Genomic DNA, 24,652 nt, shown 5'->3' on the forward strand with positions numbered 1-24,652 from the left:
TATGTTGGGTCATTAAATGCAACTGTCTGTGGTCAAGGTTATTATTTTGTACTGTGGCCAAAGAAAGGTCTTTGGGAACATATTCCTATCAAAAATCTCAGTTTGCACGTCACATTTCAGAACTCTAAATGAGTCTTGAATGTGTATTACTGTATATAAATAAGATGTAAAGCAAGATTATTCTGAACAGTTTTTTGATGGGGAGCGGGAGAGAAGGGGATGTACCTTATTGATTCATGCTTGAGACTGAGAGCCTATACTCTTTGGTTATATATTTTCTTCAATAAACAGGTTTTTTCAGACTGCCAAATTTGTTCCTATTAATCCATTTCCCCCAATATCAAAAAGTTACTCATTGCTAAATGGCATTATTTGAGCAAAGGATTTTGTGTAAAAATGTCTGCTCAGTTTTAATGATGAAATTTCATAGTCTTGTGGTTGTAAAGCTGAGTTCCTCCTACTAAAATAAACAACAATTACATAAAATGATCTCTCAGTTTTTCTTTTTGAATAAGGGTCATAAGGATAGCTGCTAGCTGTCTTGAGCACTTACTCTGTGCTGCTCACTGTTGAGATGCTTTGCCTTTATCAGCTCATTTGATTCTCATCCAAACAGTCCTTTGAGCTAGGACTTCTGAGTATTCCCACTTCACAGATGAGAAAAACATAATACAGAGGGTTCCAGTAACCCTCCCACACTGCTGGGAAGCAGTGGGGCAGAGTCTGAACTCGGTCCGACTGACCCCACGGTCTGTGCTCTTGCACCATGCCGAGACCAAGTCATCAGTCTTACATTAAGGAAAGGAAACTTCGATATCAGCATAACCACCCCAAAATCTTATTACACCAAGGGATGATTCAAGCAATTTAGAATAAAAGAGAACTGACACACATTCTTAACCTTTAGAAATTGATACAGCAAATTTGTCTCTCAAAAATCATTACTGTATTTTTAAAAGAAAATTAAATTTAAAATATTGATAGCATTTTAAACATGTGGAAACAGGAAGGTCAGGATTTTTTTTTAATCATCTGTCACAGTAGAAAGCTAACCTCAAAATGACATGTTATTTTATGTCACTCTTTTTCAAAGTGTGAGTCTCAGATGCTGTGATTTGCAGAAAAAAAAAAAGTGGCATATCAGAACTCAGAAAACCCAAGATTCACTACTGGCTTTTCTGTTAACTCTGGGTGACCTTGAACACATCACCCTCCGAGTCTCCGTTTCCACAAACTTAAAACCTTTTTCTTCCAGTAATCAACAGAGTTTGTGCCAGCTCTAATATTTTATGAATATCTTCAGACTAGAAATTAGTGCAGAACTTTTACATGCTGTCTTAGAATCAAAACTAATTATGTTCTTTTTTAAGATGATTCTTGTGGGTTTTATTTTTTCTCTTGATGAGATCAACAGCTGGGCAGACATTTTTTTTCAAACATTGTTAATTGGTCACATTAACTCTACCATCACAGTAGATCTTTGGTCATTTGCTGGAGATGGTAAGGTCGTCTCTTCCTCCTCCAGAAGACACTGTCAGATCCCGCACATAGTACAAAGCCATATGGGAACCATTAGAACAACAAGCAACAAGGATGTTCCAAGAAGGTCCTCCCAGAATTAGGCTCCAAGAAGGTCCTCCCAGAAAATTGATAAGAGAAATGCCAAAATCAGGATATGAAGTCTGATACAACTATATTAACAACATCTCCACTGAGAGCTGGAAATTATGAAATAGCATAACTCCAAAAGAGAAGCTGTGTCAACTTTACTGAGAATTTTACCATAGCTATAGATATGTAATGAGACTCTAATGTGAAGATATGGGATCCTTCCCACCTAACCTAACCCTGGAAATGAGAGGGGTTGGGAATGGGAGAAACGGTGAAGTGAGTCAGATCTGTCAGTGATCCTTTTTTTCTAATATTTATTTATTTGTGTAAGACAGAGATTTAGAGTGCCAGCAGGGTAGGGGCAGAGAAGGATGGAGAGAGAATCCCAAGAAGACTCTGCACCATCAGTGTGGAGTCCAACGCAGGGCTCAAACCCATGAACCATGAGATTGTAACTTGAGCTGAAGTCAAGAGTCAGATGTTCAACCAACTGAGCCACCCAGGTGCCCCTGTCAGTAATCCTTTTATGGACTTAAAACCACTCTGTTCCATTGCCCCTTCACCTCTGGAAAAAAATAAAAATAAATAAACAAATAAGTAAACTCATGTCAATGAAAGGGAAATGAAAGCAATTTTCATTGTTAGGCCCTTTAGTGGATAAGCAGTTTGAAGAAGTCTTTGCCAATGCACCATTGACATTGTGGTTTTCTTCTTCCTTTGATAGGCCTACAGCATCCTGCTCTTTTTTTCCCCTTCTAATTCTGTGCACATTTTAAGTGCAGGCTGTAGCATGCTTCTTTATCAAGGTGTAATTAAAACATTAGTATTCATTCAGTTAGCGCAAGGTGTGCCTGTATCTCCGAGGAGCAGAGATAGACAACAAAGGGTCAAACTTACTGAAATAAAAGTATGGCATCTTTTCTTAAATTTCAAAGGCCCTGAGTTTGGCATTTATGTGAAGAGCGGACATAGGACAGCATCAGCATACAATGAGAAATCCATGGTCCCTTTCAACTTCCTTTGTTCATAGAATATATTTCAGTGTGTGTGTTCAGCATCCAGGTGTATTAGGACACTCAAGACTGTAAAAACTCATAGGTTTTTAAATCTTCAAGATTGCAGAAATTGCATGCATACATTAACAGAACAGGTTTTCAAAATCATCTTGGAATGAAGGAAAACGTGAGTAGCCTACAAGAAACATATGGTTCGAGCTGTTCATTCCATTTGCATTTGTTTCTGAGAGCTGTGCTTATTGCAGCTTATAAAATCAATTCAATTTAGCTTTTGCTTCTCTGTGCAATCAATTATTTTCTGTGTAATAAAGAAAATACGAGCCAAAAATATGGATCTGAAAATGTTTTTATCACAAGTCAAGATGTCAGTATATTGACCTAAATATAAGCAAGACTGAAAAGTCTCCTTACAGAAAATCCAAGATATTAGGGTGCTTTTTCCATTTTGCTTGTGCGGATCTTAAGAAAAATGGAATATGTAAATGTCAATTGTTTAGAAGACTACACAGCCTATACTTTTACATCTCCTGGGCTGTATTGATCTAAATGTTGTCTCATACATTATCAATTTGAATTTGGTCAACTACAGTGCATTGCATAAAAGATTTATTTTCCCTATTGTTGCCACTGGAAACATTGAATCAACATCCAAATTATACTTTTCTGATAAAATTCTTAATCTAACAAGTCTTTTCTGTTTGTTGTCATTCATAGCTTTACTTTTGATTCATGATTAATCACAGCTCATGTGTTCAATCGCTATAAACTGTTTGTAATGGCTTCTTTGTAGCTCTTAGGTTTCTCTAATCTCCCCACAGTGAATTACAGTAGAACTCAATTCATTTGTTGGCATTATTAAATAGTTGATTAATGCCAGGTTTTAAATTGTTAGTCTTTTCTTATTTTTATAAAGAACTAAAATCAGGATTTGCTGTTCTTGCCAGAAATCAGTGAAAATTTTCAAAATATTTCTCTTTGAAGCCTTGGGCTCTGATACCCTCACATATGTGAATGTTTTATTGAAGTCATTTTTGGTGGCTTGAGCTCCATTCTTACTTGTCAGGTTAGAAGTTCTGGCATTAGACCCAAAAGCTCTTCCAGAACCCAGCCCTTCTTTTCTTCAGGAACCAAATTAGTTCACAGGAATGAGAATGTCTTCAGCAAAATGTATCACAACAAACTAGACCCAACATTTTTTAGTAAACAGAAAGTCCATGGAAATATGCATTTACTCACTTGCTGGAGATCCCAGAAAGAGATGTTAATCCCACAAGAAGCCAGAGTCTTTTTAATATAATTGGGTAATATATGTTCCCCTCTTATTCCATGGGAAACAGATGCCGTGCAAGACTCACTTCCTGCAGGAAAACTAGCAGAAATGCTAACGCTGCGTTTAGTTTGATCTGCCAGAGAGCCCAGATAGGACATCGCAGTTTTCAGTGTGAAAAATCCCATCCCTGTTTCGTGGCTGTTTACTGCCGCGGTAGAGGGAAGGTCGGATTCCCTAGCAAGGATTAAGACAGAGTCCAACCCCAAACTGTTCTAGCCTCACTTCTCAAAGCACTGCTAAAAGAACCCTCTCTTCCATTCAACTGGCCAACTTTTCCTCTAAACACGCCATGTACAATCCAGCCACTCTCTTTTACTCTGAACTGTGCCTTTTTGTTGATCCCGGAGCTTTCTTTCTCAGGCCCTGGGGATGGGGGGAGGAGTGCAGGGAGAAGGTAGGGGAGTGCCTTGAATTACTAACACTGCCCAAAACTGTCTATGCACCAAACACTGTCAGGAATCTGAATACAACTTAAAGTGTAACTATTGTCAGGTAGGTGGGCTATGATATTTTTTAACATTAAGAGGGGAAAAGACCATAGTGTTACATTACAAAATGTAGCTATAAACTTGTTTACCTACGTTTCCGTTTGAACACTCTCATTTCATGAACCATTCATTTAACTTTCTGTTTTTAAAATTTGTATGATATTCTCACATATGATGTCCTTATACGTGTCCTCAACTGACTTGCAAAACCTTGAGATCAGAAGCCACACCTTCATTCATTTCCTGTGTACTGATCCCCATAAATAGCTCTTCAGCTTTTATTTTAGGCTTACTAACCCTCTACCCTAGTCAGCTTCATTCATCCAATCAATCAGTGGCACCGACTTTCACCACACCAAGACCATGAAGGTAACTAGGCATTTTCTCTTAGAACGTACTGCCAGAGGGTAGGAGGAAACTTTTGGAGGTGATGGATAGGTTTATGGCATAGTTGTGGTGATGATTTCACAAGTGTGTACTTATTTCCAAAGTCATTAAGTTATGTACATTAAATAAGCACAGCTTTTTCTATGTCAATCATGCTTCGATAACGTAGCTTAAAAAGAAAGAACTTACAGTTTCTCTATCTCTAGACATAACCAAGTAGCACCTAGACTTATCTGTGCAGAGAAACATGTGTCTCTCCTTCACTCCAAAGCTAACCATTCTGTCTGTGCCCCAGGCCCATCCCCATTCTCCCTCTCCAAAACCAATCTGTTCTTCTCTCCTTGTAGCCTCATGGCTTCCTGCAGTGTCACCCCATCTCCCCGCGGTTGAGATCACTGTGCTTCTGCAGTATCACAATAACGGCAATTGTCTAGGCCTGGCTCACAGTATATCCCATTTCTGACTCATGCAGGTGTGTCAGTACTTAACATGCATCCCTTTTCCCTGTGGACATCCTATTTCACCTCCAAAACCTAGCTTAACATATCCTTGCCTCCAAATGTCCTTGGTCCTCTCAGGAAACTACTTTCCATTCTGTGCTCCCAAGACCTGTTGTCTTTGAATATAGTACCAATCACAGCCTGACAGGGTGGTGTGTTATGTACACACATGCTTCCCCATTAGATTGAGAACTCATTGCATGCAAGGGTTATGTCTCCATGACTCATTTTATCTCCATTGCATGGCTTTCTCATATAACTGACATTTAACAAATGTTTGTGGAATAATTATGCTTTCTTTCCTCTCACCAGGTAGGACTTGATAAAAGTAAATACTCATGTCATATCATGTCATTTGTGTTCTCAGGACAGATTTTTTCTCTTGATAATGTGCCTTCCTAATGGTTCTTCTAGACATAGAAGAAAATATGCTTTAATAAGTCTTTTGGATTTTCTTCTTTGTCCCTAGCTAGTTGCAATCATCTGTCCTCCTAGGCTCACAGAGATTATTCAGTATCTGCCTGTGGCTACCCTTCCCCTTATCCTCATCTTACACCACCCGACCCCATGTAACCTCTAGAAGAAAGAAGCAAATAATTGCACTGGCCACTGACCTCACAGTCATATTCAGTAGTAAAGCATAAGGAAAGGACAATATTTATTAATCCTGCACCAAACACATGCATGCATGTGCATGTTACACACACACATATAAATCATCTCGTTTTGTTAACATCAGTTTATATACATATAGTCAATACACTATGTGCTTTCAGTAGATCTATGAAGGAGGTATTACTATCATGTCCATTTCACAGATGCAGAAATGGAAGCTGGGAAAGGTGAATATCTTCCCCAAGATCCAGCTCTGAATATTGGAGCTAGGAATTAAACTCAGGTCTGCCTTGCATCAAAGCCAATTCATTCTGTTATGCAAACTGCTTCAAAAATAGGGGAAATCAATTAATATTAATGATTGTATGGCTTGTATGTGTGACTGTGTAGATTATTCATAGCTACGCTGTATATACATCATAAAAATATAAATTATTTATTAAGCCATGATGTATAAGGCCTCACATATGTTCCTAACTGCTGATATATGCACCTCACAGAAGAACATTATTCACTGGGGAGTTATTTATGTTTGTAACCTTCCTCTTAGAGGACACTCCATGATTCAGATAAGAAAATCAAGGCCCAGAGAAGAGCAGACTCTTCCCAAAGGACAGAATTCTAGAGTTCCAGAGCATCACCCCATCCTGGACTTCAAAGTATAGGTCTGACTAACTGCGCTTTTTGAAGAAACACAATACATCAACCAGTTTGTCTTTCAGGAACAAAGTCGACACTCCCCATAAGGATCCCAAACAACAGAGTAATTTGGAAGGGACACCACGCTCATACAACAATGCCAGTTGTAAAGAGAAGACGGGAAAGACAGCAAAGGCATTTTGCAGATCAAAAATATTTGAAGACCTTGTCTCTGAAAAACTCACAGGCTGAGAGCCAGTTTTGAATTCCATATTCCCCCCTTCCCAAACTTTTCATACTGATTATATATTTACATAAGCAGTCCAAGATTTTAAGCCACTAGAATCCTAGAAATTATATACGGGTAGAATTATGGAGGAAAAAAAAAACTGATTATTTTAGCTTTCCTTAATTTTCTTCATCTAGCAATACTCTACTTACTGAGCACCAGCTATGTGCTAGGTATTTCATATAGTTTGGGTGAAGAACCAGAAGCAATCATTTTCAACATCAAAAAATTAAATATGTTCCAAAATATGCTTCTACTTTCAAAAATTGATGAATAAGCACATTAAGCAGCAATAAATGACGTGTGGGGATATTTAAGGCACTGAAGCCCTTCGGAATGAGCAGATCAGCAAAATGCAACACCAGAAGAACAGGTTTGGGTACTATAAATATGGCTACTGCATATTTCACCTCTCTTGACAACCATAGCAAGGATGTAGAATTCATGTACCTATCTTTAGAATTGTCAGAGAAGGTATTTACTGAAAAATAAGTAATTTGCAAGGAGGGAGTCTGTAAAGAGATTGTTTCTAAAGGGTAAGAACTGTTTAGTAGGATTGAAATAACTCAGTGGGAAATGGGTGAAATCCTCAATGACTATCACTTTAGTTAACACTGAGGAAGTAAAACAATTGTTCCCCTCATTCTGTTTCCAAATGGAAAATGCACCCCATCACTTTTAAGCCACCATTTTTACAATGCTCTTGTGCCATCAGAAGTGTATTCCTGATTTCTAAAAGGCATGTCAGAAATACGTAAGAAAAGCCACTGCAGTATGGAACTTAGAATTCTATTCTAAACAGTCACCTGGCTTTGGCTCCATGGTAAAGAATGTGCAAGTGTTGAAATCTAACAGACCTTGTTGCTTGCATAACCTCCCCGAACCTGTTTCCTCATTTGTGAAATAGGGGATAATATCACTTTCCATACAGGTTGTAAGGATCTGATGTGATAAATTATGCATGAAGCCTGGCCTGTAAACTAGTTTTATATGGCTTTCCAGCCCTATCACTACATATCATCTACTCATTTTAAGTCTTAACAATTTATTTCGGTGGTAGAACTACAGGGAACAAATGCAGTTAAAGCACCTCTCCTGCCCTAAAATATGTAAATTGTTTCCTACAGTACCGTTTCCTGGAGTAGTTTCTCTTCCCACCCCCTGACACATTCCTGATTCCCCTGGCAGTCACACCACCCACTGAATGGTTCAAACACTTTCCTGGTCTACTTTGAGCAACTGTGAGTCCTTCTGTCTGCACAATTATTTTTACATGCCATACATATTTAATTAGGAGAGCACGGAAACTACTCCAGGGCTGAGGAATAGTGATGTTTGTGTGCTTCTCCTGTGGGGCTTGCGTGTGGACCAGTTTGGTTGACGTGTCTTGCTGACGAGACCAAAGAAGTGGCCTCCGTCCACATATGAGCAAACCCGTCGCCTCATTCCTGGACCCGGATCGTAACTCAGCCTGCGCGTGGAATGAGATCCGCCAGGTGTTGGGTCTTCTGTCTTCCCATCACTTGTCTTCACCATCCCCAGGTTGGCATTATCTGTTCGTTAGAACAACAAATAGGTTCTACCAGCCTGCAACATGCCAAGCCAACATGCTAGCATGCCAACATGCTAGGTGCTGGGCTGAATCAAGTCGACATGTACCCCTGCCCTCGTGGGGCCTGCAATCTAGTTTGAGAGGGAGACAACAGATAAGTGGACAAGCAAATATAAATTCTAAAAAGAACCATGTGAGAAGTGAACAGAGTATGGTAAGGGGAGTGGAGGAAGGACCTACTTAAAGAGGGTGGCTATGAAAGGCCCCTCTGATGAGGCATATCTGGCTGAGTCCTGAGTGTATAGAAGGACCCAGCACTGGGAAGCGTGTAAACAGTGTAAGTTTCAGTGGCACACAGGGAGCCCTCCATGCTGGGTGCTGTGGCTACTGCGAGACGTGAGAACGCAGCCTCTGCTCAACGGTAGGACCAAGACACATTACCATACTCTCCCTGGGTCCTTGGTGGTATCGAAAAGCTTCACCCAGCACAAGGAGAAAACACATCCCACCCAGTGACCACTGGTGGGGTCACTCTCCATCCAGTGACCACCCCACCAAGTCCCCAAGGGAATTTTGTAGACACAAGTGGTATGAATGTAGGCTTATTCAAGAACCACACCTCTCTGAAAAAGGATCGGAAGCAGTAAAGTTGTAAACTGTGACTTTGGAAGGCAAAATTCATTCTTTCCCATACTTCACATCCAGATCTTCATGTTTTAGGTAAATTGACCCAGAAAGACAGAAAAACAACTCAATAAGCTCTCTCAGCCATGGTTGAAAAGATGCCTTTGCCGGTCAAATGGTCCTAATACAGTATCCAGCTCCTATCACCTTTTGCACTTTTCTAGAATTCCTTAACGAGAATCTGACATATTTTCCTCTTCTTTTTTTTTCTTTTTTTTTCAATATATGAAATTTATTGTCAAATTGGTTTCCATACAACACCCAGTGCTCATCCCAAAAGGTGCCCTCCTCAATACCCATCACCCACCCTCCCCTCCCTTCCACCCCCATCAACCCTCAGTTTGTTCTCAGTTTTTAAGAGTCTCTTATGCTTTGGCTCTCTCCCACTCTAACCTCTTTTTCTCTTGTTTTTTTTTCTATCACTTTGTTTTTATAGAATGGTTTATATTTTTCAAAAGACTTTCACATCTTTTTTGGTTCCTCATAAAAACTCTGTGAATGAAGAATACAGGTTGGAAGCATTAATGAAGCAGAAATTTAACAGAACTTCTGCTTTGGTTTCTTTGCAAAGTATCCCCCCTCCCCAGCCATGAGTTTTCTGTGGAATACAGAATATATACCTTTTTTGTTTTTTAATATGGAATATGTCTTACTCCAAATGTTCATTTTAACAGGGGAGGCAATATGATGGAGTGATGAAAGATACAGGCTTTGTGACGAAAAGGGATGGGTGGGTGTGTGCACGCGTGTGCATGTTTAATCAGGGCGCTGCCCCCCAATTAATATGCCATCTTAAGCCTCAGCTGCTGCCACTCACACCCTGCCCCCCTACCCCTGTAAACAGTGATAACAACACCAAACTTGAAAAGGGTTTTTGGGCAGTAAATGAGGTTACAAGGAAAGCACCCAGCTCAGTGCCTGTGTGAAGGTGCTTTGCCCTCCCTTGGCCACTTTCTTTTTCCTCAACACTCAGGAGAGGCTGAGCCCAGCAGCTGCGTAAAGAGTAGTACTCACAGAGGCTTGCCTTCCCCGCCAAACCCGTTCCTCCGCCTTTCTGCAACACCATTCTCCCAAGCCCAGTTTTCTAGAGTCATCCTTAAAAAACCTCCCTCTCCTTTACCACCTACAAATGATACTCACCATCCCTGCCCTTTCTGCTGCCTAGACAATTCTCAGATCCGCTCCTTCCTCTCATTGCCATTCATTTATTCATTCAGTGACTGTTGAGTACCTACTACCTGCAGCCACTACACTGGACTCTGGGAAAACAGGAGTGAGCAAGCCTGAATTCCTGGCACTCATCCTCACTCAAATTATTTCGGTTTACTCACCTACAGACAGTGTCTCCTTACTCCAGTCCATTCTCAGTATTGACATCAAAATTATTGTCCTAAGCAATACTGATCTCTGATCTCCTCAATTCTGATATCATCCTTTGCCTTCTTTACAACCGTGACTGGTTTCCCAAAGATTTCAACGTGGTAAAAACGGCCCGTATTTACTGAGCCTGTACTATGGGCCAGGCGTTGTTTTAAGCACTTTACATGTATTGTCTAATTCAGTTGGAAGACCAAATGCCTTTAGAATACCCTTAAATCTGGCCACAGCCCACCCCTACCACTTCCTCCCCTGCCACTCACACATCCAGTTCTTCTTGCCAAAATCAATCAGATGTTAAAACCATACACAGACATGTCATATTCTTATGTTCTTGCAGGCCTCGGAGCTTTTGCATGGTATTTCCTCTGCCTGGAATTCCCTTCCCTTAGTTTTCTACCTGGAAATCCAACTCATCCCTGAAAGTCTTCCTCCGACACCATGAAACCATCTGCAGCTCCCCCTGGATCAGGTCACTTCTGACCCTCTGCTTTCATAACACTGTGTGTGCCCTACACAACCTTGCGTCACTGACACAGTCAACCCTGGATGCGGATTTCTGATGAATACCTGAACGCTACAGGCTGCATTGTTGGGGTCTCACACCACAACGTGGCTCTCAGAACAGAACTGCCAGTACACACCTGGAAGTGCAGGAGTGTAACAATTCTATCAAGGGCACAGGCACCAACTTTTATAAAACGTGCCGTGACTCCTTCATAAGCTTTCTTTCTTTCGTGTTTTGCACTTTAAGTAGCAAAAGTAGTAGAACTCCATGCTTGGTTAACATTGTTCCCTTATTCCATGGAAGGTTAGGTCTTGGCTAGCCTGGGTGCTATGAAAATGGGAGCATCGGCAAGCCAGGCAGAGAGAGCTGGAGAGAAGCTTTGTTTTTCCCCTAAAACGTTGCCTCTCTGGTGTCCATCACTGCCGTTATGTGGAAGATAACTTACAAGCCTCCAAAGGAAGCCTCCTGCCTAAATTTAATCAAAGATCAAACTGACCTCTTGGAAAAGGAGTATTTGCTAAAGGAAGACCAGGCACTTATAATATTTGATGTTTAATGCCCAATTATCCATCTCCCCAAAAGTCACCAGTTCTGGGAAATATGACAGTCATCAGGAAGTATGGCAATGAGAAGCTCTTCTATTTCCTGAGATGAAATTCAGCAAAGACATAAGCAACAAAAGATGTTTAATGCTGACCTTTTGGAAATTGATTTTTTTTTCATTTAATTAAGATAGGGTTCTAAATAGTAAGTATGTCATGGAGTGTCTGTCTGTCTCATTTGGAAGTCCAGTAAATTTTCTGAAGGCATGAAGATTTAATCATCAAGTAAACTGAACTAATCAGACAAAGCTCATTTGTTCTGTTGTCTTCGTGATGCGTTCAGATTCCCTGGCTTCCTAATAAATTGCTTGGCGGTCAATCCAAATTAACCAGAGACATACATCTGCTTGACCTTGCATATAGACAAGATATTAGCCATGAAGCCATTACAAGTAATATATTCAACTTCTAACTTTAAACATTCTTGAATTTAAGCCCTTTTATATTGAGATGAATAGTTTATAGAACCTTTTCTCCCTGCAAAAATCCTCATAAATGAGGGCATTGTTACTATTTTTTTTTTTTTTTAATTTTTTTTTTTCAACGTTTTAAATTTATTTTTGGGACAGAGAGAGAGCATGAACGGGGGAGGGGCAGAGAGAGAGGGAGACACAGAATCGGAAATAGGCTCCAGGCTCCGAGCCATCAGCCCAGAGCCTGACGCGGGGCTCGAACTCACGGACCGTGAGATCGTGACCTGGCTGAAGTCGGACGCTTAACCGACTGCGCCACCCAGGCGCCCCCATTGTTACTATTTTAAAATTAAACCCGTCTTCTTCAGTTTCTACATGACTAGAGCTTTTGCAAATAGCCATGTAAATGATTACAAAATAGAAAAAAAAATGTTTGAAAAGTTGCATTTTATTAAATTTCTAGCTAGATGTGATTTTTTTTTCTCTCAAATTCACAATTTAAATTATTCAGTTTTTGGTTTGCCCAAATGCAGTCTTTTTTTAGGAAACAAAAAATAAGCTACACTTATGTAAGATTCAAGTGCTTCATAAACCACTATGTTAATAATACTTGTTTTTTAAATGTTGTGTGTGGAAAGGTAGCGTCTCTTTTCTCGCAGCCTCCTCAATTAGCATTTCTCATACGTGACATTTTCCTAAGAGACACTGCAGTTAAGGAGCGAAGAATCCTGCAATGATTTTTACGTCTGCTCATCGTTTTCCCTCAGGGAGACTTCAACATGTTCTGTCCATGTTCATGAGATATAAATCTCATTTTTTTATGAATCTTGGTAAGAGAAGAGATTAAACCTAAATAAAAACAAATACTGGGGCAAGGAAGCCCCTTTCATCTCAAAGAATTAAAACATGAGGGGCTCCTGGGTGGCTCAGTCGGTTAAGCATCCAACTTCAGCTCAGGTTATGATCTTGTGGTTTGTGAGTTTGAGCCCCGCATCAGGCTCTGTGCTGACAGTTCAGAGCCTGGAGCCTGCTTCAGAGTCTGTGTCTCCCTCTCTCTCTCTCCCCCTCCCCTGCTCGCTCTCTCTCTCACTCTGTCTCCCTCAAAAGTAAACATTAAACATTTTTTAAAAAGAAAAAGAATTAAAATACGAGGTTTTAATAGTTGAAGCATCTTGCCTGAAATAAAGTTGGGAAATTCCTGTAAAAGTTGAGATTAGAATATTCTGTGGCAAACAATCATTTTTTATAGACTGGAAGTGAACTTTGGCATTTAAGGTCTTCACCAAAAATCCCAAATTACTTGAATCCTCTAAAGATTGAACCAGGGATTTCAGGAAGATTTAATATAAGCATGGTCGGAAAAAAAAGGTGACATCAATACATATGATAATAACATTGAGGCATTTTCATCATTAATTATGCATTTCATGGATTTCAAGTGTCCACTGTGTGAATAACATATTAATTAATTAATGATACACCCATACTCTCATCATTCTAGGGCAGCATAAGAATAAATTACCAATTTTTCATCATATATAGTTTTTGTGTCCAGCTTAATGTTGTAATTATGTTGAAGTAAAAAATGAGTAATTCCTCACTGTGTGAAGGACATTATATGTAGGTAATGAGTTCAGTGACAATTGTACATTAAACTATTTTATACCAAATACTAAATCACTGTTTATTGCTTGATTTTCATTGGAGGCTTATAAATTATAATGAATTATATTGGCAAGTGGGGATATTACTTTTGCATTTGATAGTTCATCATCTAGTTTTTAGAAAGCATTGTTCTTCTTTTTTGCTTTTTTGTCTTGAGCTCATAAAATTGATCAAGAAGCTTACAAACCTTATACAAAATAAATATACTGTAGTTCATTTTTTATACAGTATACCAAGTAGATTTTTTTTTCTTGGCGCATCACTAATTTGATGCTATCATTTAAAGGTCTGTTGCTGTTATTCGTTTTGAGATGTCTTTGTTTTAGTCTGGTCTGGTTTAGTTTTGAACCACCTTCTAATATACTACCTGCTAGGAATACAAAGAGAATAAGGCTTACTGCTGCCTTCAAGGAGATTTTTGCCTAAAGGAAACACATAAACACCTAGCTGTAGCTCAATAAGATAGGTGACAGGGAATAGATGATAAGGGTATTGGTAGAAGTTTCATCTTTCACAAAAGTAGTATTTGACTTGATCTTGAAATATTGAAAGATGTGTAGGGGTTCACCAGATAAAGAAGAGGTGACAGGCATTCAAAAAGAAGGTGTAGCTCATACGCCTTAAAAACCTGAAGGTAGTGTCCCACTTTATCACAGATTAAATGCTCTAATCCCCAAAGAATCCTCCATCCCCAGAAACATCACTTCTTTACATATCTTTACAGACAGCGTACAGCAAAGGTTCTCAGCTTATCCACGGCATGGTCAGCCTGGGCACTCACCATGACCATTCCTCTTTGTGCCGTACGGGAGGACAGGACCAGCACCATCAGCAGCTAATGATTCCGTCTTTTTAATGACTCTCTGTTCCCCAGCCTTGCTGATCATGGCTGGCCTAGGCAGGGAGAAAATTAAAAGGAGTTTGCCACCCCCCAAAGGGTGATTTTTTTACAGTAAACACTCCATTAACTGGAACTTTTAGATAGCTGATATTGTCAGCCCTTGCTTTCAGTGTGAGAGACAGTGACAAACAATGACTCCTAGGCATGTATTAAAAAGAGCAAAACCTTCTGGGATGTTGCTGGGGCCAGTGTGCATTCCTCAGCCACCTTCTGTGGCAGCACTGTGGCCCAGTGACAAATTGTCTTCACAGAGCCTAACTCAGACACCATGCAATATTCCAAATATCCAGAAGAAAATTAAGGACAATCAATAAACTGCACTTAGGCAAGGGAGGAAAAGACTGTGTTTATATATATGTATTAGACATATATAGATTTTATATATATATTACATATAATATATATTTTATGTAATATTTAGAATTCTTCCTAAATATTTTATATACTATATATATTGGATATATATATATATATATATATATATATATACACACATATGTATTTAGGAAGAATATATGTTATATATTATATAATATTTGGAATTACAAATATTATATAATGTATATAAAACATTGTGTGTGTGTATGTGTGTATATAGATAGATGAATTCCAATAGGGATTCCAACAACGGTGAGGAAAAAAGTATCATTTGACAATAAGGTACACTAATTTAAAAAATTGAATTAAGTGAAAATTTTGTATATTCTATATGCATATCATTTTACCAAGGTTACTTAACACACCACCTCATTATCTAAAGGTAATTGCGGCTTTATCTTGTAAATATTGCAGTATTGAACCACTAATGCAGCCCTTGAAAATTACCTTAATTTAAAAAAAATTGTTTTCATTATGTGGGAATCATTACTGGCTGACACAGGTTTCCAACTGCCCTCAAATTTCCCACTACCTTTTACTGGCCAGAGCTTCTGCTTCTGGCATTAAGGGTTTTGGAACAAGAGTGAGAGAGTGAAAGGAATAGAAGAAAAATAGAATTGTTCCTGTGGTGGGTATATTAATGGATAGACTTGAAAAGACTAAGACAAACCATAGGGCCCATACTGTAATAAATAAAATACCAGTCACTTAGAGAAGCTCACAACCTTATGGCTAAATGAGTCTCTGAGAAAAGACCAACAACTTTTGAGCAGATGTGGGACAAGCACCATGCTAGGCACTTCTATTAAAATTATCTCACTTGGGCCTCATGACAATTCTGGGGGAGAAATGGCAGCCCGATAGAGTGAATATAAGGAGCATGAATTTTGGAAGTTAGAACTGGATTCAGATCCTGGCTTTGTCACCTACTTTGGCAAGTTCTTAAAATTCCTCAGCCTCAGTTTATTCATTTCTAAAATGAAGATAGTTACCAACCTTGTAAGACTGAAATGGCAAGGTAAATGGGCTGGTCTGTATTATATGTGTGTTCTCTGACCCTCAGTCTTGTGTTTTCTACCAAACCTCCTCTTGTGTTCAGCTGAAAACTCAGATATTTCTTTGAACTGTGAAAAAGTGTTATCTTCCCCCATCTTGAACTTGCACAGTTGATTTCTTTTGGAACCTTAATTACATTTGTCCCTGTTAAGTTGCACCTTTTTTATGTCAGCATGGCCTTTGAGCCTGTTGAGGGAATTTTGAATTTTGCATCAGTCTATTACCGTATTAAATATCCTTCATGGCTTTATGGCATTGAGAAATCTGATAAAGGTTCCTCGTACGTCTACATTGATGCCATTAATAAAAATATTGAATAGAGCAGAATCCAGGGGCAGAGCCCTGTGGCATTCAATCAGAGGTCCCCCTACAGACTGTGACAGAGTCATTCATCATGTCTCTTGGGTGTATATGTACAACCAGCTGTGAATCCACTTAATTTTTCTCTCATAGAGCCCACCATCTTATAGATAATGAAAGACTTCATCAAGTGCTTTATTGAAATCAAAGACACTGTCCGTGGCATTCTTCTGGTCTGTCAACCTCATACTAATAACCCTGTCAAAAGGGGGAAATTAAAATAGTGCAGCAAAAACTTATTTTCAATGAAACCAATGAGGTTTGGAAAGAAGAATGGCTGATGGCTCAGGGGTGGGTCCCAGAGGAAGGACACCTGGCCAGCTGCTGCATGCTTCTAGCTGTGGCATTGCACTGAGGAACTGACCACATGCCAGGAGCTGGCTCAGAAACTGGATTTAATCAAACGCTAAACAAAGTTAGTATTTATTGAGATGCTTTTTTTTTTTTAATGTTTTTTTTATTTTTGAGACAGAGAGAGACAGAGCATGAGTAGGGGAGGGGCAGAGAGAGGGGGAGACACAGAATCTGAAGCAGGCTCCAGGCTCTGAGCTGTCAGCCCAGAGCCCGATGTGGGGCTCAAACTCACGGAGTGTGAGATCATGACCTGAGCTGAAGTCAGATGCTCAACTGACTGAGCCACCCAGGCACCCCTATTGAGATGCTTTTTATGCCAGACACTGCACTACATGCTTTTCATATATCTCGTTTAATTCCTATATTAAGAGGTAAATACTATTTTTAACCGTATTATTTTGACAAGTTAGTTAAAGCTGAAGGGGTTGAATAGTTGACCCAAAGTCATAGATAGAAAGTGCCAGAATCAAGGCTCACACCCACATCACCCTGACATCCAATCTCGGCTCTTAATCACTATGCCCTCTTGAGCAGATTCTTGTGCCTCAGTGGTGGCGACAATTGACGAGAGAACAAAATTTCCAATCTGTTAACCGATGATGGGAATAATTCTCTAACTATGATCAAAGTCTCCCCACCACCTATCTTCAGCCCTTCCTTTCCTGGTATCTGGGCATCAAGAAAATGAATTCTGTATATAATTAATTACTTATTTATTTATTTTGAGAGAGAGCAAGCACAGGATGGAGTAGGAGCAGAAAGAAGAAGAGACAGAGACCCAAGCAGGCTCTGCACCATCAGTGCAGAGCCCGATGTGGGGCTTGAACTCACAAACTGTGAGATCATGACCTGAGCTGAGACCAAGAGTCAGACGCTTAACCAGGTGCCCGAGAAAACGGATTCTGATTGTGCTACCTGGTGCATGTGGAGTTGGAGGAAAGGGAGTTTTGAAGGATAGCTCAAGTGATCAAACACGAGGTCTGATGAAATAGCCTCCATCCAGTGGCAGAGAATACCTCTTAGGTAATCAAGGAGCCTGCCTTCTCTGGAGTCAAGCCCTCTCTCCCAACAGTGCTGTCAAGGCTGGGCTTTCTAGTTGTCTTTTGTCCATTGTTTCACTGTTTGAATCTGCCGTCTATGCTTGTTTCCATGCCCGCCCTAATCTGGCACACACCTTCTTTGTTTAGCTGGGTTTCAGTACCAATGATTAAATGATAGTCCAGTTGCCAGTCTATTTCATTGGCTCTTTCTGGGCCAGAAAGCCATTCTGTCTCCATTCACATTGTTGGTGTGATTAATTGAGTGCTTAGAATGCAAGCCTGGTCCCAAGTGCTTGAGGGAATCTCATTATCACCACCTGTTACCCCTACAGAATCTATTTGGGTTCCTAGTGATCACTGCCTTCTTTTCATACCTGCACAAACTCTTGTGGTAACCATTTAGAAAGCATGAGCACTTTTACCAAACTGTCATGACTAGGAGAATTAAGACTCTTAAAATATATGTATGGTAAGTCATAAGTACTAGTGTACTAAACACATATAACAAAGAATATCCTACTCACCAAGCAGCCTATAGGACCAGGCTTGTGGTCACATTTCCTTTGAAATATACTGGACAGCATGCAGTTTCTGTGTTGCCTACCCTTTAGTCTTAACTGGTAACTAGTCTGTTCCAGAAGAACAGTGGTTTCTGTCTGGTGCATTCTGAATTACAGCCTTCAGGAATGGCTTTATTTATATTACACTTATTGAATACTGAATACTGAGTGCTTTCTCCCAGTGTTTTTCTTTTTTTAACAGCTTTATTGAAATATAATTACAGATCATAAAAGTCACCCATTGGAAGTATACCTTGCAATGAGTTTTAGTAAATTTATACAATTGTCCCTCAATGCAATCCAGTTTTAGAATATTTTCATCACTCTAGAAGGTTCTTTCATGGCCATTGCTGTCATCTTCGCTCCTGTTCCTATCATAGGCAACCACCGATCTGCTTTCTTTAGAAACATTATATAAGTGGAGTCATACAACATGTATGCCTTCTTTCACTTAGCATAATGTTTTTTGAGGTTCATCCATACTGTAGCATTATCTGTAGTCTTTTCCTTTTCATTATTGAGTAGTTTTCCATTGCATGAATATCCTAAATATTACTTACCTGTTGGCTAGTTGATGGAATATTTGGATTGCTGGGTTTAGCTATTATGAATAATGCTGGTCAAATTTTCATTTACAAATCTTTGTGTGTACATGTAATTTTCTTTCTCTTGGACTGCTACCTAGGAGTGGACTTGCTGGGTCATATGGTAAGAAACTGGGTCATAATGTGAGATATTGGCAGTTCTCCAAAAAGTAGATGTGTCCCCTTGATATCTCTGCTAGCAATATGAGATTTCTAGTTTATCCACATCCTTACCATCACTTGGTATTGTCAGTCTTTTTTACTTCAGCCATTCTAGTGGGTATATAGTAATTCCGAGTTGTATTCTGTTATGTGATTCTCTAGGAGATAAGGAAGCAGATGGGGTAACAAAGGAAGTAAGTGGATTATTAAAAATCTGTCCCTCACTGTCATCCTGCTTTCTTATCCTGAGCCTGTCTTTGGGACTAACAACATCTGCTTTCCTTAGAAATACTTTTTTAAGCCCCTGACATTCTTTTTCCCTCCACACATGGGCTGAAATATGGCGAACACCTGACTCTAAAGTGCAGTAGTAGCTAGCTGGGCTAAGTAAAATCCATGGATGCACTTTTTAAACCTTAATTTTAGCTAGTTTTCAGTAGATTTTTACCTCCTCCCACACCAAATTCTTTTATCAGAGCTGCTGACAAGAAACAGAATTGATTGCCTTGAATTCATTGCATCTTTCACTATTCTACCTACCCACTGATGTAGGGTGTTATGTCATTAAAGTAGCAAACAGCACAAAGGAGGTAGCAACAGAGCAGAAAAGAAGACCATTTATAACCCAAAAATTGAATAACCAGGCCCTTACTTACCTAAGATTGTCTCTTGGAATGCAATTTGTCTTAAAGCTTCTGTTTACAAATATGTGTTTAGTCAAGTACTTTGCATATTCCATTTAATTTACAATATGTGGACATGTTAATAATGAACTTTCTTAAACATAGTATCATTTATAATACTGAGACCATGGGTCATACAATATAATAGATCATAAGTTTTATGATCTCAAAAACTGAATGAGTAAGGTAAGTTGAAAAATACCCTCAGTAGCCATAAATATCCCCCATGGTTAGCAAAAGATAAGCCTAACTGTGGCCTCTCTACTTCTTAAGATGTAGAGTATTTTTATGTATTAATAATACTGCAAAGAGATTTGCGGTTTTCAAATGCTTTTAGCTCATCATCACATCTCCAAGAATAACTTCAGATGTGGGATATAGCGCATATTTCCCATATTCTTCTGCAACAAATTTTTTCTTCAGTAATCCCAACGATTGGGTTATTGAGCAATGCAAACCAAATTTCTCCTATGAAAACCTAATTTGCAGCAAGCTGTACTTTAAAAGTAACTTACAGGGAAATTAGTTAGGAACTGATTGGTTGGTTGGTTGGTTGCTTGCTTGCTTGCTTGCTTGGTTTTAATCTTCTGGAGCAATGTTTATGTGAAAATATAATCAGAAAATTAGTACCTTCATCAAGAGGTAATTCAGAGAGCTTTACAAATAAACCTAAGATTCTCATTGATTACAAAAGAAGGCTTTCTACTTCCAGAACGCTTAAATGCTCGAAAGCAATTATACCATTAAAATCTCTCTTTCCATGCAAAGATTATCTCATTTCCTCCTAATTAGTGTTTCCTGTTTTTTTGAGACAGACTGTATTGAGAAAACCTACATTCCCTGGGACCCCCCTCACTCTCGCACTGTCCTTTGCTCTCTCTGGGGCCATAGAACTTGGAACCTCTTTTCCACCCCATAGGTTAGCACAGTTGTGTTTTGGTCACATGTATTATACAAACTTGTGTTTGCTGATTATTTGGTAGTAGTTCCTATGAAAAGTAATAGCAGAAGGAAAAGAAAATGTGGCAAATCTGTCAGAGGGATTTTTTAAAGTGTTAGAGGTAAAGGGAAAGAGTTACAGATGGTAGGAGGCAAGCCAGTTTTCCATCACTCATGGCAAGACTGTGTAAAGGAATCAGGGGCTAAGACTCAGAAAGAACAGAAAACTAGAGAGCAGAAAGGAAAAAGCAATAGGACATGAGTGTTCTCTTTGCTTTCAGAGATAGTTCTCCTATGTCATTTGTTGCCCACAGCAGAAGTGATCAGATCTGAGATTTTAGGGATACCCCTCTAAAATGTCCTTGTGAGGTAGATGCTCTGAGGAACTCTAGGACTCAGTAGCACTGTACCTACCTGACTTCCAAAACCTGCAGTCAGGTGGAACAAGTAAGACACAGACATGTACAAAGAGAGCTAGCAGTACAAGCCAAGATGCATCCAGTGTTACCAGCCCAGGGCAGCCCACAGATAATACAGAAATTCAGAGACAGAGGTTGCAGTAATCCAAGGTAAGCAAGGAAAACTTTAGGTGGATCTTGACTTCATCCTTCCAAGATTCTAATGAAAAGGAGAGCGTGATATTTATATCCATATTTATAGAATATGCAGAAGTGTTGTATATTTAAGTCAAAGAAACGTCCATGGCACAGTTGGAGACCTGGAGGAGATTTGGCTGGAGTTAAAGAAATTTTAGGTTAATAGGAGAGAAGGCTGGAAAAGTGAAAGGCAGGGTTCTTGATCTAGAATCTACCCAGAGTGGGGCACCTGGGTGGCTCAGTAGGTTAAGCGTCCGACTTCAGCTCAGGTAATGATCTTGTGGTCCGTGAGCTCGAGCCCCGCGTTGGGCTCTATGCTGACAGCTCAGAGCCTGGAGCCTGTTTCAGATTCTGTGTCTCCCTCTCTCTCTGACCCCTCCCCTGTTCATGCTCTGTCTCAAAAATAAATAAACGTTAAAAAAAATATTTAGAATCTACCCAGAGATATCTATAGTAACACATTTAAATAACAAAGATAATAGTAAAAATTTTGCTGGTAGGTTTATTCAAGGATAGGATAAAACAAGTTTAAAGTTTCTGTTATACTTAAAAGAGAAATTATGCCTTAGTTCAATGCTTCATGATTCCCAGAGCAGCTTCCCAGTCATTCTCATTCAATCCACAGAAACCCTTTTTAGTCTTGGCAGGCTGTGTAGACACATATATTTAGATAGATGGATGGATGATAGATATATAGGTAGATGGATGGATGGATACATGGATACATACATACATACATACATACATAATAGACAAGAAGATATACACACCTGTTTTTTAAATTTTTTTTTCCAACTACTATATTGAGAACCCTAGAGGACTGAATATTTTTTCTTCTTTGTGGCTCACAAATTGCATAACATGGGGGTTACATGTGAAAGACATCCAGTAGTTTGTTGTGTAAGATTATTATTATCCCTTTAATATCACTGCTTAAAGATATTAAAGATCACCTAGCTGGGTCATCAGTGTGGATCAGTCAGTTGAGTGTCCAACTCTTGATTTCAGCTCAAGTCATGATCTCACGGTCATGAGATCGAGCCCTGCGTCAGGCTCTGCACTGGGCATGGAGTCTGCTTGGGATTCTCTCTCTCCCTCTCTCTCTGCCCCTCCCATGCTTGTGCACACATGTACACATGCTCTCTCCCTCTTCCCCTCTCTCTCAATAATAATAATAATAATAATAATAATATAATATTTAAAAAGATCAGCTAGCTGGAAGAAGAATCAGAGGAAGAACAAAATGTCATGATATTCTGCTTCAGAGGTCCTTCTATCCACCATATTATGCCAGACATGGATTATTACAGCCCAAAAAATCAGAGAGAACATGTCACAGTTAAAAATCAAATGCAAGTTCAAACGAGGACTTCTGGCATTGTGGGAGTTGAAATTGGATGACACACAGGCACTTTTGCCTTGATGCTTCCAGGTGGAAAGTGTTTAGAAATTACCAGAGAGGGGGGAAAACCTTTCGCATTTAATCGCAGAATTTAGTTCTGCAGATGAGAACAAAGCAGATAAATTTTTAGCTCAACTTCCATTCTGGGTCTTTAAGAACACCAGAACTCCTCAGAACGCTTGCAGTTTTGTTAGAAGAGGCCACTGTGAAGCCAGATGCATGCTCTAGAGTTGCATAAAAGCTGCTCTCCGTAGTTAGCAAACATCTAGAAAAGGGAAAGGGGAATTATCTACCTTGTTAAAATGGAAGGAGGGTTCCAAATGCAGGATAAAGCTGTTTCATTTAAGTACCATTTAAATAAAAATCCTCCTCTAAATAAAAAAACTGGAAATAAAAAGGATGCAGTCCCATGGTGGTGATAACTGGAATCGCTCGTGTGCTCAGTGTTGCTGCATGTGTAGTCTCTGGAGTATTCAGCTACATGTGTTATTTCACGTCTGTCAGCTAAATCTGAACTCCAAAATATAACAAATGCAAAATGTGACACTGAGGAACATTATGTGGATTTGTGATTTTCCCTGGAGGACTTGGTCCAGCCAGCAATAAATGGATTGAGATTTCATGCGGAACATGGAGACAGACTGTCGCTACATGACTTTTCTTTGTGACTCATGCACATTGTCGCAGCTTTTTCCAGTGTTTTTTTTCTATGGTGTCTATGCAAACATGGCAATGAAAATGGAAATTGTAGGATGATATGATTTTTTTTTTAGTCCATGGAATATTTGATATCCAGAAAAGAAGCACAATCTAAATTTCCAACAATAAGGGGAATGGTTAGTAAATTATGCCATGCTTCTCTAAAGCAATAATATGGTAATATGGAGTTACTTAAAATGTCTACTGAGAGTTGGATATGTTAGGGAAGTATTTTAGCTTTAATATTGAGTGAAAAAAATTAAGGTGAAAATTGAACTTATGTTACAGCTTCTATAAAATATAATCATGGGGACAAAATGAAAGGAAGCATATCTATATGTTAATAGCCTACAGAGAACTTGTCCCCTTACTCGTTTTTCTGTATTTTCTGTCTCTACAGTGGGAGAGCAGTATTGTTACTACAATCCAAACATTGTTTAATTTTAAAAGCAGATGAAGAAAAAACATGTTTAATTTAAATCATGTTAAATTTAACGTTTAACATATATCACGTTAAATTTTAAAAGAAAAAAAAAAGAAGTCTAAGTATGCTGACTTTACCTGGTGCTATGACATATATTCTGATGCGAGCTTATTCAGTGTGAGGGTAATGGCATGACATTGTCTAGCAGAATTCCCACAGCCAGACCCAGAAGCATAAAAGACAGTGACATAACATTGCAGCATTGTCACTCCACAGTTATTCTCCTCTTGCTGGGATCTGTGACAGGATTTCTGAAGATGTCCTGTTCAATTGATGATACTAGAGAAAATTCCTAGAGGCAGCTACTGGTCTGATGAATGGGTCCCAATATGAGGAAAGCTCATGTCGGTTCAACACCACTCCTTGCCTTTGGCTCACATTTCTCATATTAGTTGTAATAAAAACCGTTAAGAAAATATGCAGTAACTTTTATTTCATATCTGTTAGAATTCAGCAGCTGGAACCACATTCTTAGGCTTATATGTATAATAATTTTTTTCTTAGTTAATGGTTTGACTGTGTAGTTATTCATGTCCCGTTTCTCTAAGTTCCCTCTTTGTACTGCCAAATAATCTGTGGCAGAAACTCAATATCAGTGTTTGAATTGAGCAGAATTGGCTCAATATCTTAGAATAACTAAATCCCCAATATATTACCATTACTTTACCTTTTATACCCATGGGGTTTCTTTTATATGCAGTTCACTTCCACCCACACAGGAATGAAACCCATACAGAGTTTTTCTCTACTACAGTAATCATTGCTCTGGCTTTTTGAA

General features: G+C 39.1%; 1 protein-coding gene and 1 long non-coding RNA gene across 17 annotated transcripts in view; one reads left to right on the forward strand and one right to left on the reverse strand.

The window, feature by feature from the left end:
• Positions 1–24,652, forward strand: part of ANKS1B (ankyrin repeat and sterile alpha motif domain containing 1B) — a 1,084,349-nt gene that overhangs the window by 969,216 nt on the left and 90,481 nt on the right. The window lies entirely within an intron of this gene.
• Positions 14,458–24,652, reverse strand: part of LOC131519037 (uncharacterized) — a 28,664-nt gene continuing 18,469 nt past the window's right edge. Inside the window, exon 3 of the long non-coding RNA XR_009265417.1 lies at positions 14,458–14,570. This is a non-coding gene — a long non-coding RNA (uncharacterized LOC131519037). The remainder of the gene's footprint in view (positions 14,571–24,652) is intronic.

This window comes from Neofelis nebulosa, chromosome 8 (assembly GCF_028018385.1).
Source record: "Neofelis nebulosa isolate mNeoNeb1 chromosome 8, mNeoNeb1.pri, whole genome shotgun sequence".
Lineage (NCBI taxonomy): Eukaryota > Metazoa > Chordata > Mammalia > Carnivora > Felidae > Neofelis > Neofelis nebulosa.